A 19,680-nucleotide genomic window follows, 5' to 3' on the forward strand; every position below is an offset into this window, starting at 1 on the left:
TACCTGAAGTTCGAGAAATCAATGTTCATGCCATCAGGTTGGAGGTTACTCAAATGGAATATAAGGTGTTGCTCCTCCAACCCGAGTGTGGCCTCATCATGGTAGTAATGGGTGCCATGGACTGACATGTCAGAATGGGAATGGGAAGTAGAATTGAAATGGGTGGTCACCGGGAAATCTTGCTTTTTGTGGTGGATGGAGCGTAGGTGCTCGATGAAGTGGCTGCCCAAACTACATCAGGTCTCACTGACATACATGAGGCCACACTGGGAGCACCAGGAACAGTAGATGACCCCAACAGACTCACAGGTGAAGTGTCGTCTCACTTGAAAGGACCATTTGGGGCCCAGAATGGCAATGAGGGAAGAGGTGTAGAGGGATCAGAAGTGGGAAGAGTGAACAATTTCAAGTTCCTGGGTGTCAAGATCTCTGAGGATCTACCCTAGACCCAACATATCGATGCAGCTACAAAGAAGGCACGACAGCGGCTATATTTCATTAGGAACTTGAGGAGATTTGGTACGTCACTGAAAACACTTGAAAATTTCTACAGATGTATCTTAGAGAGCATTCTAACAAGCAGCACCACCGTCTGGTATTGGGGTGGGGCTATTGCACAGAACCAAAATCAGCTGCAGAGAGTTGTAAACTCAGTCAGCTCCATCATGGGCACTAGCCTCCGTAGTTTCCAGGACATCTTCAAGGAGCGATGCCTCAGAGAGGTGGCGTCCATCATTTAAGGACCCCCACCACCCAGGATATGCCCTCTTCTCATTGCTACCATCATGAAGGAGGTACAGGAGCCTGAAGGCACACACTCAATGATTCAGGAACAGCTTCTTCCCCTCTGCCATCCACTTTTCTCAGTGGACGTTGGACCCATGAACACTACCTCACTGCTTCTAATTTTTATTTTTGCATTACTTATTTAATTTAACTATTTTATATATATACTTACTGTAATTCACCTCTTCTTCCCCTCTGGAATCCAATTTTTGAATGGACATTGAAACCATGAACTTTTTATTAATACTTTTAATATCAATTAAAATAATTAATTAATGTTACTATCAGAGCTTTTTATTTATTTCTATTTTTGCACTACTTATTTAACTTTGTATATATATATATATGCTGTAATTCACAGTTTTTTCTCTATTATTATGTATTACATTGTACTGCTGACACAAAGGCAACAAGTTTTACAACAGTTGCAACTGATATTAAATCTGATCTGATTCTGATAATATTGTCATACGACCCGTTCTCCAATACGTTATTGACATTAATTATTTTAAACTGTTGGCAGGCCCATTGGTTCTGGGGAAAATAATATAGATCGGGAAAGTACATCCATAAATTTTTGGTTTAGCTTAGGTGAGTACAGGGACAGAAGGGGAATTCATCCTTGAAATAACTCCTTTTCAGACAGGCAAGGACAAACTCACTTCTATTCTGAAATAAAATGTCAAAGTCATCACATGAGAAAGAAAGGTTCCTCTTCACCTTCCTTTAACAGAGCAATAAACTGGCATATGTCCCAGTAACTGATGAGTTGTGCCATTGTTGGGGAAGAGTCTATTTCGCTCCCACACAATGGGATGTGGCAGACAGGCGTGTCTTGCTATTCACCCTCTCTGGTTCATCCCGGTCTCTGGAGAGCACAGGCTTTGTTGAGTTCCCTACTCAAGTGCTCAGTAGTCAGTTGATCAAAGGGGTTTAAGTGACACAAAAGAAAACCAGTCTGAGGAACCCCCCCCCCCCGAGGATTTTCAGCACATCAGCAAATGACCCGCAGGAAAAGAGCATCCATCACTGCACAATATAACCAGTATTTCATGTCAAAAATATCATTGGCATCGCGTGGATCATCCTCTGCAGCACATACCAATGGATAAATATTGATTCCACTTCAATACAAGGACAGGCAAAACAGAATGTTGAAATCATAGTGTTTGGTTAATGCATATATCTGCTCCACAGATGAATTTGTGCATATGTTCCACTGTAGCCTTGATTGAATTAGGCTTAGGAAGGATCTTAAAAAGCTACAGAAGGTTGTAAACTCAGTCAGCAGCATAGTATCCAAGACATCTTCAAGGGGCGGTGACTCAGAAAGTCGGTGTCCATCATTAAGGACCCCCACCACCCAGGACATGCCCTCTTCGTATAGTCACCATCAGAAATGAGGTACAGAAACCTGAAGGCACTCTCTCAATGATTTAGGAACAGCTTCTTCCCCTCTGCCATCCAAACTCTAAACGGATATTGAACCCATGAACACTACCTCACTCTTTTTTCTTTTTGCATTTTTAATTTAACAATTTAATATTCATATATATATATTTACTGCAATGTATTTATTTATTTATTTTCTATAATCATGTATTGCATTGTACTACTGCCACTAAGTTAAAAAATTTCACGCGTTTGCCAGTGATATTAAACCTGATTCTGATTCTGAAAACGCAAACACAAGGAATTCTGCAGATGCTGGAAATTCAAGCAACACACATCAAAGTTGCTGGTGTCCTGACGAAGGGTCTCGGCCCGGAACGTCGACTGTACCTCTTCCTCTGATTCTGAAGTTCTGGTTAATTTCAGCCAAACCTAATTTTATGAATGGAAATATTTTGAGGTACCTAATAAAGTGGCCACCAGGTGTATGTTCGCTGTCTTCTGCTGTAGCCCACCCACTTCAAGGATTGACGTGTTGTGCATTCAGAGATGCTCTCCTGCATACCATTGCTGTACATGTAGTTGAGTTACTGTCACCTTTCTGTCAGCTTGGGCCAGTCTAGCCATTCTCCTTTGACCTCTCTCACTAATGAGGTATTTTCCACAGAACTGCCACTCACTGGATGGTTTTTGTTTTTTGCACTATTCTCTAAACTCTAGAGATTGTTGTGTGTGAAAATTCTGGGGGATCAGCAATTTCTGAAATACTCAAACCATCCCATCTGGCACCGGCAATTATTCCACGGTCAAAGTCACATAGATTATATTTCTTCACCATTCTGGTGTTTAATCTGAACAATGAATGAACCTCTTGACCATGCCTGTAGCTCTAATGCATTGTGTTACTGCCACTTGATTGGCTGGTTAGATAGCCAATCTCTAATTCGCAGAGATCCCTGTGATCTCTATCGCAGAGGCTGAGGTCAGACCGTCTTTCCACAGGGTGAACACCCACGAGGTGTCGGCCCTGATGGTGCACCTATTAGGGCACTGAAAACTCGTGCTAACCAACTGGTGGGTGTGTTCAAGGACATCTTCAATCTCCCTCTGCTGCAGTCAGAGGTTTCTACCCACTTCAAAAGAGTGACAATCAAGAGTGCCCAAGAAGAGTAGGGTGAGCTGCCCCAATGACTATCACCCGGTTGCACTCACATCTACTGTGATGATGTGCTTTGAGAGGTTGGTCATGGTCAGAATCAACTCCTGCCTAAACAAGGACCTGGACCCACCACAATGGTCTGCAGTGGATGCAATCTCACTTGGCCTTGGATCACATGGACAATAGTAATACCTACATCAGGCTGCAATTTATTGATTACAGCTCAGCATTCAAAGCAAACGTACCCCCAGTTCTAATCAACAAGCTCCAAAACCTGGGCCTCTGTACCTCCCTCTGCAACTGACTTCCTCATCGGGAGACCACAGTCAGTGTGGATCAGAAATAACACCTCCTCCTCGCTGACCAACAGCACCGGCACACCTCAAGGTTTGCGTGATTAGCTCACTGCTCTACTCTCTCTACACCCAAGACTGTGCGGCTAGGCACATCTGAAATTTGCCGTTGACACAACCACGGCTGGTAGAATTTCAGATCATGAGGAGGAGGTGTACAGGAATGAGATAGGTCAGCTTGCAACTACAAAGAAGGCACAACAGTGGCTATATTTCATTTGGAGTTTGAAGAGACTTGGTAGGTCACCAAAGACTCTCAGGTGGGTCACGGAGGGCATTCAAATATCTGCACAGAATCAGAAAAAGCGGCAGAAAGTTGCAAAAACTCAGCCAGCTCCATCATGGGCACTAGCCTCCCCAGCATCAAGGATATCTTCAAAAAAGTGATGCCTTAAGAAGGCGGCATCCGTCATTTACGACCCCCATCACTGAGGACAAGACGTCTCCTCATTGTTACCATCAATGCCGAGCCTGAAGACACACACTCATCAGCTTAGAAACAGCTTCTTCCCCTCCACCATCGGATTTCTGAACGGGCACTACTTCTGTCACAACCATGGACTCAGCTGTGCAGCAGATCTGGCAATTGCGCTCATGAATATGGACGTGTCAGCTAATTATTATTTGGTTATGGTGGTATTTAACACCCTTCTTTTCATTGTCATGTTTGTTGAGACTTGAACAAAGCACAGCAACGTTACGCTGCCTGCTTGCATTCGGCCTTGCCTGAAAAAGTGGACTGTCAAGTCAACTGACCCTGAAGACTAGCAGTATTCATTTTATATTTAGATATTCCTTTCAACCGCAGTGTTGGCATTTAATTTTCTGTTTGAACGTTTTAGATAACAGCCCTGTTTGGTCTAACATTTATTGTTTTCTCTTCCTCTGAAATCTTGTTTGCATTAAAGTCTGTGAACTATCGACCCGCTTCAACATCTCTTACTCCAGATGGGCCATATCAGAACAAACTGATTAACTCACTTTTCTTTTCTCTTTTTATTCCATATTTACTGTTTGCATATTCTGCTCCTGTATCTTATGGTTTTATAGCCTTTTTGTCACTGATGTGAAATTTATTGTTTTGTGGCACCAAAGACAAACATCTATAAATTGCAAAAATGAATAAGAATGCTAATGAGGAAGTGTTCATGGGTTTATGGGTTGTTCACAAATCTGATGACGGAGAGGAAGAAACAATTCGTAAAATGTTGAAGGCACATTTTCAGGTTGCTGTACCTCCTCACTGATGGTAGTAATGAGAAGAGGGCATGTTCCGGATGGTGAAGGACCTTAGTGACCAATGCTGCCTTCCTCTGGCACCGTTTCTTGAAGATGTCCTTGACGGTGCAGATGGTTGAGCCTACAACCCTCTGCAGCCTCTTACGATACTGTCCATTGTAGGCTTCATACCAGGCTGTGATGTAACCAGTCAAAATGTACAGGTGGGAGGAGAGAGAGCGGCACGCCGTGCGTGCACAGTCCTCGTATCCATTATATGATATCGTATCCATTAAATAGGGGCCATGGACAATTCTGATTTGATGGAGACAGACGTGAAAGCACAGAGGAACATCTGGAGAAATTTCTGAAACACCAGTTTGCTGCTGTTGTTACTGCGCGATCGGGAATCTTTCGGAGGGAAGGCCTCAAAATCCCCGGCTTTGCCTGCTGTTGGTGACTGAGATTGAGGTCGAATCGTTTGGATAGAGATGGTACTCAGTACTCGGTGTCGGAGAGCTGATCAGAAGCTCAAAGTTTTCAGACGACTCAGAGTCGGACTGTGGTCGGCATGGCAGGGAGAATTTTCTTCCTTCTCCCGTCTGCGTGAGATGTGGGACATTTGAGAGACTTTGAACTTTTTACTGTGCCCCTGGATTGTTCTTCATCAAGTTATGGTATTGTTGCACTGTTGTAACTATATGTTATAATTATGTGGTTTTGTTAGTTTTTTCAGTCTTGGTCTGTCCTGTGTTTTGCGATATCACACCGGAGGAAATATTGTATCATTTCTTAATGCATGCATTACTAAATGACAATAAAAAAGGACTCGTAATCTAAATAATCTAAAAAATGTTCTCTAGAGATGTTTGCAGCTTTGGTGATTTCAAGTGTCTTCAAACTCCTAGCCTTCCTTCTTCATATTTGTATCGATGTATTGGGCCCAGGACCTATCCTTGGAGATGTTGACACCCAGGAACTAAAAGCCAGCTGTTTAATGCCATGAAACTTCTCCTTACTTCCAGTTATTAAATTGGAAAGAACGTAGAAAAAAATCACAAGGATGTTGCCAGGACTGAGTGTATGCTTGTGGTCTTCTGCTGCTGTAGCCCATCTGTTATTTTTCGTGACTTCAAAACGTTAAACTAATTAAAAGGAACAGACAGAGAATCTGAAATGCGAGTCTTAACTTGTTCATTACTTTAAGGTGAGGGACGCACATATCACATGGTAACGTGACGACGTATGCAATTCACGTATTTATACATATAACCTGTAATGAATTATGTAAATGAACAAGAAAGTTTACCAAACAATATACTTACAAGATTACTCAAATGCTACTGAAATATTAAATACACAACATCATCCACTTCAAGGCTCGACATTTTGTGCATTCAGAGATGCTTTTTTGCACCCTACCGTTGTAAGTTGTGGTTATTTGCGTTACTGTCACATTCCTGTCAGCGTGAACCAGTCTGGCCATTCTCCTCTAAACTCTCTCATTAACAAGGTGTTTTCACCCAAAGTCTGCTGCTCACTGGACGCCTTGAGTTTGTTGCAACGTTCTTTGTAAACTAGAGACTATTGTGTGTGAAAATCCCTGGAGAACAGCAATTTCTGAGATTCTCAAAACACTCCATCTGGCATCAGCAATTATTCCACGGTCAAAATCACTTTGATCACGTTTCTTCCCCATGCTGAAGTTTGGTCTGAACAACAAATGAACCTCTTGACCATGTCTGCATTCTTTAATGCATTAAGTTGCTGCCACATGATTGGCTGATTGGATATTTGCATTAACGAGCAGGTGTACCGGTGAACCTGATAAAGTGGCCACTGAGTATAAATGGAGAGATTGAACAGGAGAAGACTACTCTCTTTGGACCATAGCAGAATGGTTGGGAGGGGAAGTGATCTGACAGAGAAGAATAAAATCATGAATGGCATATACAGAGTGAATCCATACAGTCTTTTTCTCCAAAGCTGGACAATCAAGAGCTAGAGGATTTAAGTTGGGGGCGGGAAAGGATAAAATAGAAATGTAAGGAACAACTTCTTTGTAAGAGGGTTGTCAATTATGAAATTGACCAGCAGAGGAAGTGGTTAAATTTAGTACAATAACAACTTTTAAAAGACAGTTGGATAGTTATGTAAGACATAAGACCATAAGATATAGGAGCAGAATTAGGCCATTTGGCCCATTGAGTCTGTTCTGGCATTTCATCATGGCTGATCCAATTTCCTCTCAGCCCCAGCCTCCTGCCTTCTCCCTCTATCCCTTCATGCCCTGACTAGTCAAGAATCCATCAACCTCTGCCTTAAATATTCCTCTTCTGCCACCCGTGACAATGAACTCCACAGACTCACCACTCCCTGGCTAAAGAAAATTCCTCCTCATCTCCGGTTGGTTCAAGAACCAGATGGTTGAAGGGAAGGAGCTGATGGTGTGGGACTTCTGGCATCTAACACCTTGTGCCAACCCTGGTAGGTAGGTTAGTTGGTCATTGTGAATTGTCCCATGATTGGGCTAGGAGTAAATCGGGGGGTTGCTGGGCAGCTCGTCTCCAAGGGCTGGGAGAGCCTGTTCCATGCTGTATCTCACTAAGTGAAAAAACAACATCACTATTCTAAATGGATGACCCTTAGCAGGGGTTCTCAACCTTTTTTTATGCCATGGGCCAACATCGTTAAGCAAGGGATCCAATTAAGCAAAGGGGTCCATTCTCTGGCTAAAGAAATTCCTCCATGGCATAAAAAAGATTGGGAACTCCTGGTTTAGAGGGATAGGAGCCAAACATGGTCAAATAGGACTAGCCTGAATAGGAATCTTGGTCGGCACAGACTATTTGGTCAGAAGGGACAGTTCCTGTACTCGGTGACTACAGTTCTATGACGTACACTGTAAACCAGTAGTTTAATTGCAGATAGGACTCAGCCTTTTGCGCAGATGCTGATTCTTTGTGCCACAGAGAACTTCAGCAAAGTTTAAGAGTTTAAGTTCAAGTGCAAGTTCAGTTTATTGTCATTCAACCAACGTATGTACAGCGCCAAACGAACCAACGTTCCTCCAGAGCAAAGTGTATAACTCATTCGCACAAAGCACATCAGCTGAGTTCCTCCAGCATTTTGTGTGTGCTGTTTTGGATTTCCAGCATTGCAGATATTCAGAACAAGAGAAAATCTGCAAATGCTGGAAATCCGATCAACACATTTTTGTGTTTATATAATAATAATCTTTTTCTTACGCCCATCACACTTAGGGTGCTGACAGCAGCTCGCCATTCCTCTGTCCTGGGCCAGTCTTCCAGTCTTTCGAGATGTAGCCCATCAAAGATCCTTCCTCTCCCAGAGGTGAAGTCTTTGGAGCTTTTGTGGTTCTGAGTTTTCACAGGATGGGGCTGCTAGCCCTATGCCCAGCCCTCCTCTTGTCACAGCCAAGCTTGGAACCATTCATGGCAGAGTTAAAGTAATATTACCACAAACGAATTCACAAAAAATAATGTGTATTTATGACACAAGTTAAAAAGTGAACAGTATAATGCTTCCGGCACTTTGTATGTGAGAAGATTAGGGTGGAGGCAGGAAGTTCAGTTGTCTTACAGCCTGGGGGATGAAGCTGTTTCTTATCATAACAGTTCCTGTCCTAATGGTACGGTACCTTCTGCCCAGTGGAAGGGGGTCAAGGATGCATTCAGGACCAAATGAATTGACTGGGGGGCAAGTGGGTTTGGGGATTGTACTCCTCGTGACCAGGTGCACAATCCTGAAGGTGAAGATACTTCAGGCACAAGAGACTGGAATCTGGAGCAACCAACAATCTGCTGGGGGAGCTCAACATTGTGAGGAGAAAAGAATTGTCAACGATTCAGGTCAAAGTCCTGCACTCAGCCTGGCAGCTCAAAGTTATTCAGTCTTCTTTTTGTGTGAGACAAGTTCAAGTTCGAATCTAATTGTCATTCAACCATACACGTGTACACAGCTAAAAAAAGTAGCATTTCAGCGCAGAACATACACCCACACAGAGCACCAAGCACATGGAGTTACACTTGCACAAGCAGTCACAAATAATAATAGCGCAAATCTCTCAGTGGCATGGCCTGAAGATTAATGGTGCATGGGATATTGTCCTGGAGCCACGCCTCTGCAAGAACAAGCACGTAGCAGTTCCCCATTTCACACTGGGTCATCCGCAGACAAAGGCAATCCAGCTTGTCCTCCGGGGCGAACACTGGAGAGCAGCCCCCTAACCCAGCACAGACTCCAGCATTCCCACCGTAGCTGGCTTTGCTCTGATTTTTATTTTTAAATGATTTATTCATAGCTAGTGATTATCGCTGGTGTTTATTACCCATCCTGGGATGCCTACTGAAAAAAGTACTTCAACCGACAATTTCACAGTCCTTTTAAGAACCAGCCACACTGGAGTTGCACATAAGGCACGTGGAGTGAGGATGAGAGATTTTTCTATCTTAAGATCATTAGTGAGACAGATGTGCAGTTACAAAACACTGCAGTTTCACAGTCATTCCGAAGACGGACAGGTTAGTAGGTGAACCCCTGTGGGGACTCCAATACAGAGGATCAAAAAAAAAGCCACAGAAAGTTTTTGACCCAACCAGCTCCAAAACGGCACTAGTCAGAATCAGAATCTGGTTTAATATCACTGACTTATGCTGTAAACTTTGTTGTCCTTGCAGCAGCAAGACAATGCAATACACAATAACAGAGAGAAACAACTGCAAATTACAGTAATTTTATATATATATATATATATATATGTTAAATAATGAAATTAAATAAGTAGTGCAAAAATAAAAATACAAAAAAGTTAGAGAGGTAGCGCTCATGGTTTCAATATCCATTCAGAAATCGGACGGCAGAGGGGAAGAAGCCGTTCTTGAATCATTGATTGTGTGTCTTCAGGCTTCTGTACCTCCTCCCTGAAGGTAGCAATGAGAAGAGAGCATGTTCTGATTGATGGGGTTCTTAATGATGGATGCCACATTTTTGAGGCATTGCTCCTTGAAGATGTCCTGGATGCTGTGGAGGCCAGCGGCCATGATGGAGCTGAATGAATGGTCACCTGGCTCTAATTGTCTCCTCCGAGTGTGCCAAAGATGTACGGGTCAAGAGACCGATTAATTGGTCATGTGGGTGTAATTGGTTGGCGCAGGCTCGTTGAGCCAGAAGGGCCTGTTACCATGCGTAGTGGTTAGCTTAATGCTACTACAGCACCAGCCACGCAGGTTCAATTCTGCCACTGTCTAAGATGTTTGTATGTTCTCCCACTACCGCGTGAGTTTCCTTCAATTGCTCCAAAGATGTGCAGGTCGGTGTTGTGGTTAATTGGTCACATGCGTGTAATTGCGCAGCGCAGGCCGGGAGGGCCTGATACCATGCTGTATCTGAAAATAAAATATAAATTTTAGAAAAGTATTTAACATGGCCAGTTTAGCAAAGGAACAAGGGAAAGGACACGGGGAACCAGGAGATCAGAGCTGAGTGTACAAGTACGTTAAGGCATTTAGAGGTCAAGGAGGAGGAAATGAGTAATAAGGTGGATAAGTCCCCAGGGCCTGATGGGATTTACCCTGGGTTATTGCATGTGGCAAGAGACGAGATTGCTGGGGCCTTGGACAGTATCTTCATGTTCTCTTTAGCACAGGTGAGGTCCCAGAGGACTGATGAGTGACTAATGTTTTACCTCTATTTAAGAGAGGTACAAGGGAGAATCCTGGGAACTGTAGACTGGTGAATCTCACATCAGTTGCAGGGAAATTGCTGGAGAAAAAATTTAGGGATAGATTATGTGAGCATTTGGAAATCCACGGCCTAATTAGGGTGAGTCAGCATGACTTTGTGCAGGGCAGGTCATGTCTTACCAATCTGATTGAGTTTTTCGACAAGGTGACGAGAGAGATTGATGAGGGTAGGGTAGTGGATGTTGTCTACATGGATTTTAGTAAGGCTTTTCACCAAATCCCTCATGGGAGGGATTGAGGTGCATCGGGTCCACATCAAATTGGCTGCTTTGATTCAGAGCCGGCTTGCGTACAGAAGACAGAGGGTAGTAGTTGGAGGGGCTTTTTCCAACTGGAGGTCTGTAATTAATGGTGTTCCGCAGGGATCCGTACTAGAACCTCTGCTGTTTGTGACGTATATAAATGACGTGGATGAGAAAATAGATGGGTGGGTTAGTAAGTTTGAGGATGATACCAAGTTTTGGTAGAGTTGTGGATAATGTAGAAAACTGACAAAGAATACAGCGTGATATAGATCAGTTGCAGATATGGGCAGAGAAATGGCAAATGGAGTTTAACCCAGATAAGTATGCGGTGTTGCACCTTGATAGGGCAAATGCAAGGAGACAGTACATTGGGCAAGATCCTTAACTGTGTTGCTGGGCAGAGAGATCTTGGGATCCAAGTTCATAACTCCTTGAACGTGGCTACATAGGTTGATTCGATGGTTAAGAAGTCTTATAGAACGTTTGCTTTTCTTAGTCGGGGCATTGAGTTCAAAACTCAAGAGGTTATGTTGCAAATTTATAAAACTGGTTAGGCCACATCTGGAGTATTACATACAGTTCTGGTCGTCCCACTTTAGGAAGGATGTTGAGGCTTTGGAGAGGGTGCAGAAGAGGTTTACCAGGATGCTGCCTGGATGTTGGAGGGCATGTGCTATCACGAGAGGCTGGACAAACTTGGAGCACTGGTGGCTGAGGGGAGATCTGATAGAGGTTTATAAAATTATGAGAGGCATAGATAGAGTGGACAGAGAGTATCTGTTTCTCAAGGTTGAAATGTCTAATACCAGAGGGCAGGCATTGAAGGTGAGAGGGGGTATTTCAATGGGGATGTGAGGGATAAGTTTTTTACTCAGAGCGTGATGGATGGCTGCAACGTGCTGCCTGGTCTGGTGGTAGGGGCAAATACATTAGAGGCTTTTAAGAGACGTTTGGATAGGCACATGGATGTAAGGAAGGTGGAGGGATATGGACATGGTGTAGGGAGGAGGGATTAGAGCTTGGGCGTTTTCGATTTGCTTTTTAGCCGATTCAGCACAACATTGTGGGCCGAATGGCCTGTTTCTGTCTGTACTCTTCTGTAACAGAAAGTGGATGATCCGGTATCCTGGCATTTCATAACAAGGGTGCCCTCTCAAGATGAACCAAGTAGGAAGTTCGAGAGGGTTAAAGAGCAGAAAGTAAATGGTAGAAAGCCGGAATGCAGTCACCTTGCACATTTCAATTATTGATTACTGTTTTTGATAGGCCAGTCGAGGAGAGACTGGATAAACTGGTTCTGTATTCCCTGCAGCCAGGAGGGCTGGGAGGTGACCTTATGGAAGTTTATAAATTCATGAGGAGAATAAATACTGTGGGTGGTCACAGTCTTTATCGTAAAATAGAGAGGTCTAACAATAGAGGACATAGGCTTAAGGTGAAAGGGGAAAGATTTAAAAGAAAACACGGGGATAGGGGGGAGGCAGGTTTTTCACACCGAGGGTGGTGGTTATGTGGAAGGAACTGCCAGAGGAATGGTTGAGGTAGATACAATTACAACATTAAAGACCCCAATGCCCAGGACATGCCCTCTCTTCATTGCAACCCTCAGAGAGAAAGTAAAGGAGCCTAAAGACAAAATCAATGTTTTAGGAACAGTTTCTTCCCCTCGGCCATCAGATTTCTGAATGGATAATGAATCCACTTATTAGACCATAAGACCACAAGACATGGGAGCAGAATTAGGCCATTTAGCCCATCAAGTCTGCTCCACCATTTCATCATGGCTGATCCATTTTCCCTCTCAGCCCTAAACTTCTCCAATCTCCCCGTATCCCTTTACGCCCTGACTAATCAAAAATCTATCAACCTCTGCCTTAAATATACCGAGAGAATTGACCCTACAGCCACCTATGGCAATGAATTTTCACAGGTTCACCACTCTCTGGCTGAAGAAATTCTTCCTCATCTCCAGTCTAAAAGGACGCCACTCTATTCTGAGGCCGTATCCTCTGATCTTTAACTCCCCCACTATAGGAAACATCCTCTCAACATCCACTCCATCAAGGCCTTTCAACATTTGATAGATTTCAATGAGGTTACCCCTCATTCTTCCAAATTCCAGAGAGCAGAGGCCAGAGCCATCCTCTCCACATCCACTATCAAGCTCTTTCAACATTTGATAGGTTTCAGTAAGGTTTTTCTTCATTCTTCTGAACTCTGGAGAGTGGAAGCCCAGAAAAATCATCTATCAAGGCCTACGTTGGTGATAATTCTGCCTCTGATCATTTTAAAAGGGGTGGGGGCAGAGAGCAGAGCTGGGGAGAAGTATACGGTGGGTAATTCAGAACTTGGGGACCCAGGCATCTGAAAGCAGAGGTATCAATGTGGAGCGGTTAATCTCAACAGATTGAGATTCGAAGGAGCATGCTAATGGATGAAGGAGATCCAGAGAGCTGAAGCGGCTGCAGGAGATGTTGGAATGTCCTATGAGGAAGGCTTGAGTGAGCTTGGACCTTTTTCCTTGAAATGAAGGAGGATCAGGGAGGACTTGAAGGAGGCATAGGTCGAGTAGACAGCCAGCACAGTTTTATCCAGCCGAAGGGTCTCGGCCCGAAAAGTCGACTGCACTCCTTTCCATAGAGGCTGCCTGGCCTGCTGAGTTCCTCCAGCATTTTGTGTGTGTGGCTTTATCAAGGTTGCAATGGTCAATGCCAGAGGACCCTGTTTAAGGTGAACGGAGGAAATTTTAGGGGAGGTGTCAAAAGCAGGATTTTTACGCAGAAATTGATGGGTGTCCGGTTTTGTAATTTCAAAACGTTAAGCTATTACAAGGGAAGACGCGGGAAGTCCAAAATAAGGGTGTGACTTGGGGTTTACTTTCGGTGAGGAGCACACGTATCTGTGGTAGCATCATGATGTATGCAAGTAACATATTTTTACGTATTACCTGTGTTTATTTCAATGAACATGAATGCTTAATCAACATATATATATATATAAGATTACTCATATATTATTGAAATATTAACTACATGACAGTGGGTGCCTGGAACGCCCTGCTAGGGTGGTGATAGAAATAGAATCTGATTCAATAAGGACATTTAATCGACTTTTAGATAGGCACATGGGTGTAAGAAAAATGGGAGATTATGAGCAGTGTGGGGGGTGGGGGGGAAGAGTTAGTTTGATAGTGGGGTAGGTTGGCACAGCATCCTGAGCTGAAGGGTACGGTGCTATACAGCTCGAAGTTCTATGTCCTAACACACAAAAACCGCTGGAAGAGCACAGCAGGTCAGGCAGCGTCTATGAAGGGAAGTGAGCAGTTGACTTTTCGAGCCAAAACCTCTCATCAGGACTTGGCTTTCGGCCCGAAACGTCAGAACTGATGATGGGTCTTGGCCTGGAGCACTGGCAGATTAATTACCCTTCGTGGATGCGACCTGACCTGCTGAGTTCCTCCAGCGTGCTTTGTGTCGCTCCAGATTTCCAGCATCTTAGATTGTTCCAGTATTTTTCCCAAGGTGGGGGAAATCTAAAGCGAGAAGACATGAATGGAAGGTGATAGGGGACAGATCTGAAAGGAACCTGAGGCAAAACCTTTGCACATAGAAGACAATGGGTGTGTGAAACGATCTACCTGAGGAAGCTGGAGGGGCAGGTATGTTTAAAATTATATATAATTAACCAGTCAGCCTAAGACTTTTGCACAGTACTGTAGTAATTTTATGTATTGCACTGTACAGCTGCAAAAAAAAACACATGTCATGACGTATGTGAGTGAATTGATTCTGATATGGGTCTCTACTGCAGACTGAGAGTAGCAGCGTAGTTCCTCCAGCACTTTGTGTGTGTTGCTTTGTTGTGCTGTTGTCGTTTTGTTGTGTGCTGTGTTCTGTGTTGCTCTGTCGAGTGCTGTGGGCATGCTAACGTTGGAGCCTGATTGTGTGGTGACACTTTTTGAGTCTGTCTCGGCACATCCCTAGCTTGGTGTTGGCTGTTAAAGCAAACAGCGCATCTCTCTGGATGCTTCAAAGCAGACGCGAGAAATTAATGAATCTGAATCTCTCGGTGAGGAGAGGAAGTCTCAACGTTTTGACTTGAAATCCTGGGTCAGCTCCCTCCTCACGTCCAGTCCTGGGGTCATTTTGTACTGAGATTTTGTACCGTGCCCGCCCCAGAGGACGAATAATTCTCTGGGGCGGGCACGGTGGCGTAGTGATTAGCCGTGAGTGAGCACCGGTGACCCAGGTTCAGTTCCCACCGCTGTCCGTACGTTCTCCCTGTGACCGCGTGGGTTTCCTCCGGGTGCTCAGGTTTCCTCCCAAAGTCCAAAGATGTCCCAGTTGATAAGAGGAGCGGTCATTGTAAATTGTCCTGTGGTTAAACTAGGGTTAACTCAGAGATTGCTGGGCAGTGCAGATCAAAGGGCCAGAAGGGCCAATTCCACGCAGTAATAAATAAGTAAACAAATAAATCTAAATAACTAGATTAATAAATAAATGAAAGGAATGCTGAATCTTTGGGATTTGCTACGTTGGAAGCTGTGATCACTTCCTCATTGATTTCATTCAAAGTCAGGATTAGAGTTATTACCGACTGATATGATGTGAAATTTGTTGCTTTGTGGCAGTAATACAGCGTAAAGACATAAAAATACTATAAATTACAAAAACAAACAACAAAGCTGTGGTCACAGGTTCAATGTCCATTCAGAAATCTGATGGCAGTGGAGAAGAAGCTATTCCTGAATCGTCGAGTGAGAGTCTTCAGGCTCCTGTACATCCTCCCTGATTACTTAAAAGTCTGTTATGCCACTGGTGTTTAGGGCAGCAATGAAGCTCCTCCTTCACTGGTGGTGTTCAGTGCTTCCTTCATCGCCTCAGTAGCATCTTCTCGGCTTTCACTGTCAGCCATGCAACCCCCGGTGGAGACTCAGGAATACAGTCGCGTCCAGATGTACCGCTGTTTCCTTAACAATTTAGTTTTACCAGTCAGGGTTATCAACCCTAAGCTGAACCCCCAAAGCCGGAAGACTGGTAGTCCACTCTCAGTCTGGCCTTTACCCTTTGACCTAATTGACATGGTTGACCCTACCAAGAGCCAATGCATAAAGCCCTGACTCCTGCCAACATTGCTCGCAGGGTTTTGAGGGCATGCAAGCCTCTAAACTACGACAAGGTTATGGCCCTCTTGGAGGTCCTCCCTGATGGTAATAATGACAAGAGAACATGTCCAGGTTGGGAAGATTTGGTATGTCACCAAAGGCACTCACAAATCTTTACAGATGTACCATGGAGAGCATTCTAACTGGATGCATCACCATCTGGTATGCGGGGGGGGGGCAGGGCTGCTAGGGGCTGCTGCACAAGATCGGAATAAGCTGCATTGAGTTGCAAACTTAGCCATGGGCACTTGCCTCCGTAGTATCCAGGACATCTTCAAGGAGTGATGCCTCAAAAAGCAGCGTCTGTCATTAAGAATCCCCATCACCCAGCCATGCCCTCTTCTCATCACTACCATCAGGGAGGAGGGACAGGAGCCTGAAGACCCCTCTTCTCATTACTACCATCAGGGAGTAGGGACAGGAGCCTGAAGACCCCTCTTCTCATTGTTATCATCAGGGAGGAGGGACAGGAGCCTGAAGACCCCTCTTCTCATTACTACCATCAGGGAGGAGGGACAGGAGCCTGAAGACCCCTCTTCTCATTACTACCATCAGGGAGGAGGGACAGGAGCCTGAAGACCCCTCTTCTCATTGTTATCATCAGGGAGGAGGGACAGGAGCCTGAAGGCACACACTCAACGATTCAGAAACAGCCTCTTCCCCTCTGCCATCCGATTTCTGAATGGACATTGAAACCATAAACACTACCTCACTATTTTCTTTATTTCTATTTTTGTAGTACTTATTTAATTTAACTATTTATATATCTTACTATAATTCGGTTTCTTTTCTATATTTATCATGTATACTTTATACTTTATTGTCGCTAGACAATTGATACTAGAACGTACAATCATCACAGTGATATTTGATTCTGCGCTTCGTGTTCCCTGGATTACAAATCGATATTAAATATTAAAAATTTAAATTATAAACCATAAATAGAAAATAGAAAAGGGAAAGTAAGGAAGTGCAAAAAAACCGAGAGGCAGGTCCGGATATTTGGAGGGTACGGCCCAGATCCGGGTCAGGATCCATTCAGCAGTTTTATCACAGTTGGAAAGAAGCTATTCCCAAATCTGGCCGTATGAGTCTTCAGGCTCCTGAGCCTTCTCCTGGAGGGAAGAGGGACGAAAAGTGTGTTGGCTGGGTGGGTCGTGTCCTTGATTATCCTGGCAACTCTGCTCCGACAGCGTGCGGTGTAAAGTGAGTCCAAGGATGGAAGATTGGTTTGTGTGATGTTCACGATCTTCTGCAGCTTCTTCCGGTCCTGGACAGGACAACTTCCATACTAGGTTGTGATGCATCCTAGGGGAATTCTTTCTACAGTGTTGCAATGTACCGCTGCTGCAAAGTCGACAAATCTCACAACGTATGTTGGAGATAGTAAACCTAACTCTGATTTATGGTGAGGGTCCTGAGTGATGAATGCTGCCTTCCCGAGGCACCATCTCTTGAAGACATCCTCAGCGGTCAGTTCAAATTTAGGATATCAAGGAAACTCCTCCAGAAACTGCGAATTTGGAGCAAGAATTTTTGCCTCTTTCTGTTCCAAGAGGTGTGGAGGTAGAGCAGAGAAAGAGAAGTAAGGTTGAACATCAGCTGTAGTTTTGGTGAATGACTGATCTCAAAGGGTCTACACCTGCTCCAAATTCCTCTGATCTGTTGTCATGTCGAAAACTACCCCCTACTCATGAAGATATACTATAAAGTGGAAGATTTCTAACTTTACCTCTCATTCCATTGCAATCATCAGCCTACACACCAGTGTGACTTCACTGCGAAGTTCTCTCCCATCCCATCGCTCCTCCAGCTTCCTCATTGCAACAACTGAAAGCATAACATACTTAGTTACTCCAAAACAGAAGCTTGCCATTCTCCCCATTGTCTCCATGCCAGCCCTCCAGCCAAACAATCCCATTCTCAGAGACGTAGTCCTCTCCCAAGAAATAGATATTAAAAAATTAAATCAGAAATGCCAGAAAAGAGGGCAAAGGTAGTGAGGTAGTTTTCACGAAGAGGTAATGGAGGCTTTTTGTTTTTTAGAAGTAAGTTCACGGATTTTCATTATAAAAGCAAGGATGTAATGCTGAGGCTTTGTAAGTGGTAATGTCTCACTTGGAGTATTGTGAGCAATTTTGGGCCCATTACCTAAGAAAGGATGGGCTGACATTGGGGGGAGGGGGTTCAGAGGAGGGTTCATGAGAATGATTCAAGGATTGAAAGGCTTCTGATTTGATGGCTCTGGGCCTCTACTCACTGAATTCAGAAGCATGAGGGGTGACCTCATTGAAACCTACTAAATATTGAAAGGTTTCGATAGAGTGGATGTAGAGATGATGTTTCCTCTCATAGGGGAGTCCAAGACCAGAGGACACAGCCTCAGAACAGAGGGGCATCCTTTTGGAATGGAGATGAGGAGGAATTTCTTTAGCCAGAGAGTGGTGAATCTGTGGAATTCATTGCAGAAACACAATTAGCCAAATGTCCTAATTCTGCTGCAATATCTTATGATCTTATTGTCTTATATCTCGTGTGGTTAGTTGGTTTACAGCATTTGTACAGTACAATACATAAAATACAGTATATATTATAATAAGAAATATATTTTTAAACATTAAATGAGAAAGCAAAAACAAGCGCTGATGGTGTAGGGGAAGAGCTGCTTCTGAATTGTTGAGTGTGAATCTCCTGTACCTCCTTCCTGATGGTAGTGATGAGAAGAGGGGTCTTCAGGTTCCTGTACCTCCTCCCTGATGATAGTAATGAGAGGAGGGGTCTTCAGGCTCCTGTACGTCCTCCCTGATGATAGTAATGAGAGGAGGGGTCTTCAGGCTCCTGTACCTCCTCCCTGATGGTAGTAATGAGAGGAGGGGGCTTCAGGCTCCTGTACCTCCTCCCTGACGGTAGTGATGAGAAGAGGGGTCTTCAGGCTCCTGTACCTCCTCCCTGATGGTAGTGATGAGAAGAGGGGCCTTCAGGCTCCTGTACCTCCTCCCTGACGGTAGTGATGAGAAGAGGTCGTGTCCTGGATGGTGAGGGACCTTAGTGATGGCTGCTGCCTTTTTGAGGCACCACTTTTTGAAGATGTCCTTGGTGGCAAATATGCGTCAGGTAGTTGAATACCCGGAATTATTTTACTGCCCAAATATAGGAAAGTATTAAATGATGTCCTTTTAAAAAGACTGACTCTTTTGCCTCAGTTAAATAATTCAAATGTATGCTTTTGTGCAGACATCATTGGCAGAACAAAGTGATTTTTCGCCTCAGGCACCCTAATCCAAGTTTATGTATAGTCCCAGCAGTCCACACATGCTATCTTGCCACCTGACAAAACAGTACACAATGTCCTAACAGACTTATAATAAGTAACTGAACAGACTGTAACTGAAATAGCAGTTCCTTTTTTTTCTGTGCAAAATGTACATTTCCTCAAGTACGGTAACCCTTCATGTGTCAATTAATCCATTGATCCTTAACAGTTCATAACTATTCATAGCTAATGATGGCATCCAATATCCTGCCCTGGTTAGATTGTTAGTATGTCTTTTTTTGTTGGGCGCTGAAGTTTGTTAAGCTTTCAGCCCTTAGTACCATG

General features: G+C 44.0%; 1 long non-coding RNA gene across 2 annotated transcripts in view; it reads left to right on the forward strand.

Moving 5' to 3' along the window:
- The first annotated feature begins 14,129 nt into the window (after positions 1–14,129).
- The window catches only part of LOC134338876 (uncharacterized), a 42,040-nt gene continuing 36,489 nt past the window's right edge, over positions 14,130–19,680 (forward strand). For both annotated transcript variants that reach the window (XR_010016299.1, XR_010016298.1), the window contains exon 1: positions 14,130–14,576. This is a non-coding gene — a long non-coding RNA (uncharacterized LOC134338876). The remainder of the gene's footprint in view (positions 14,577–19,680) is intronic.

Source organism: Mobula hypostoma, chromosome 28 (genome assembly GCF_963921235.1).
Source record: "Mobula hypostoma chromosome 28, sMobHyp1.1, whole genome shotgun sequence".
In the NCBI taxonomy this organism is placed as follows: domain Eukaryota; kingdom Metazoa; phylum Chordata; class Chondrichthyes; order Myliobatiformes; family Myliobatidae; genus Mobula; species Mobula hypostoma.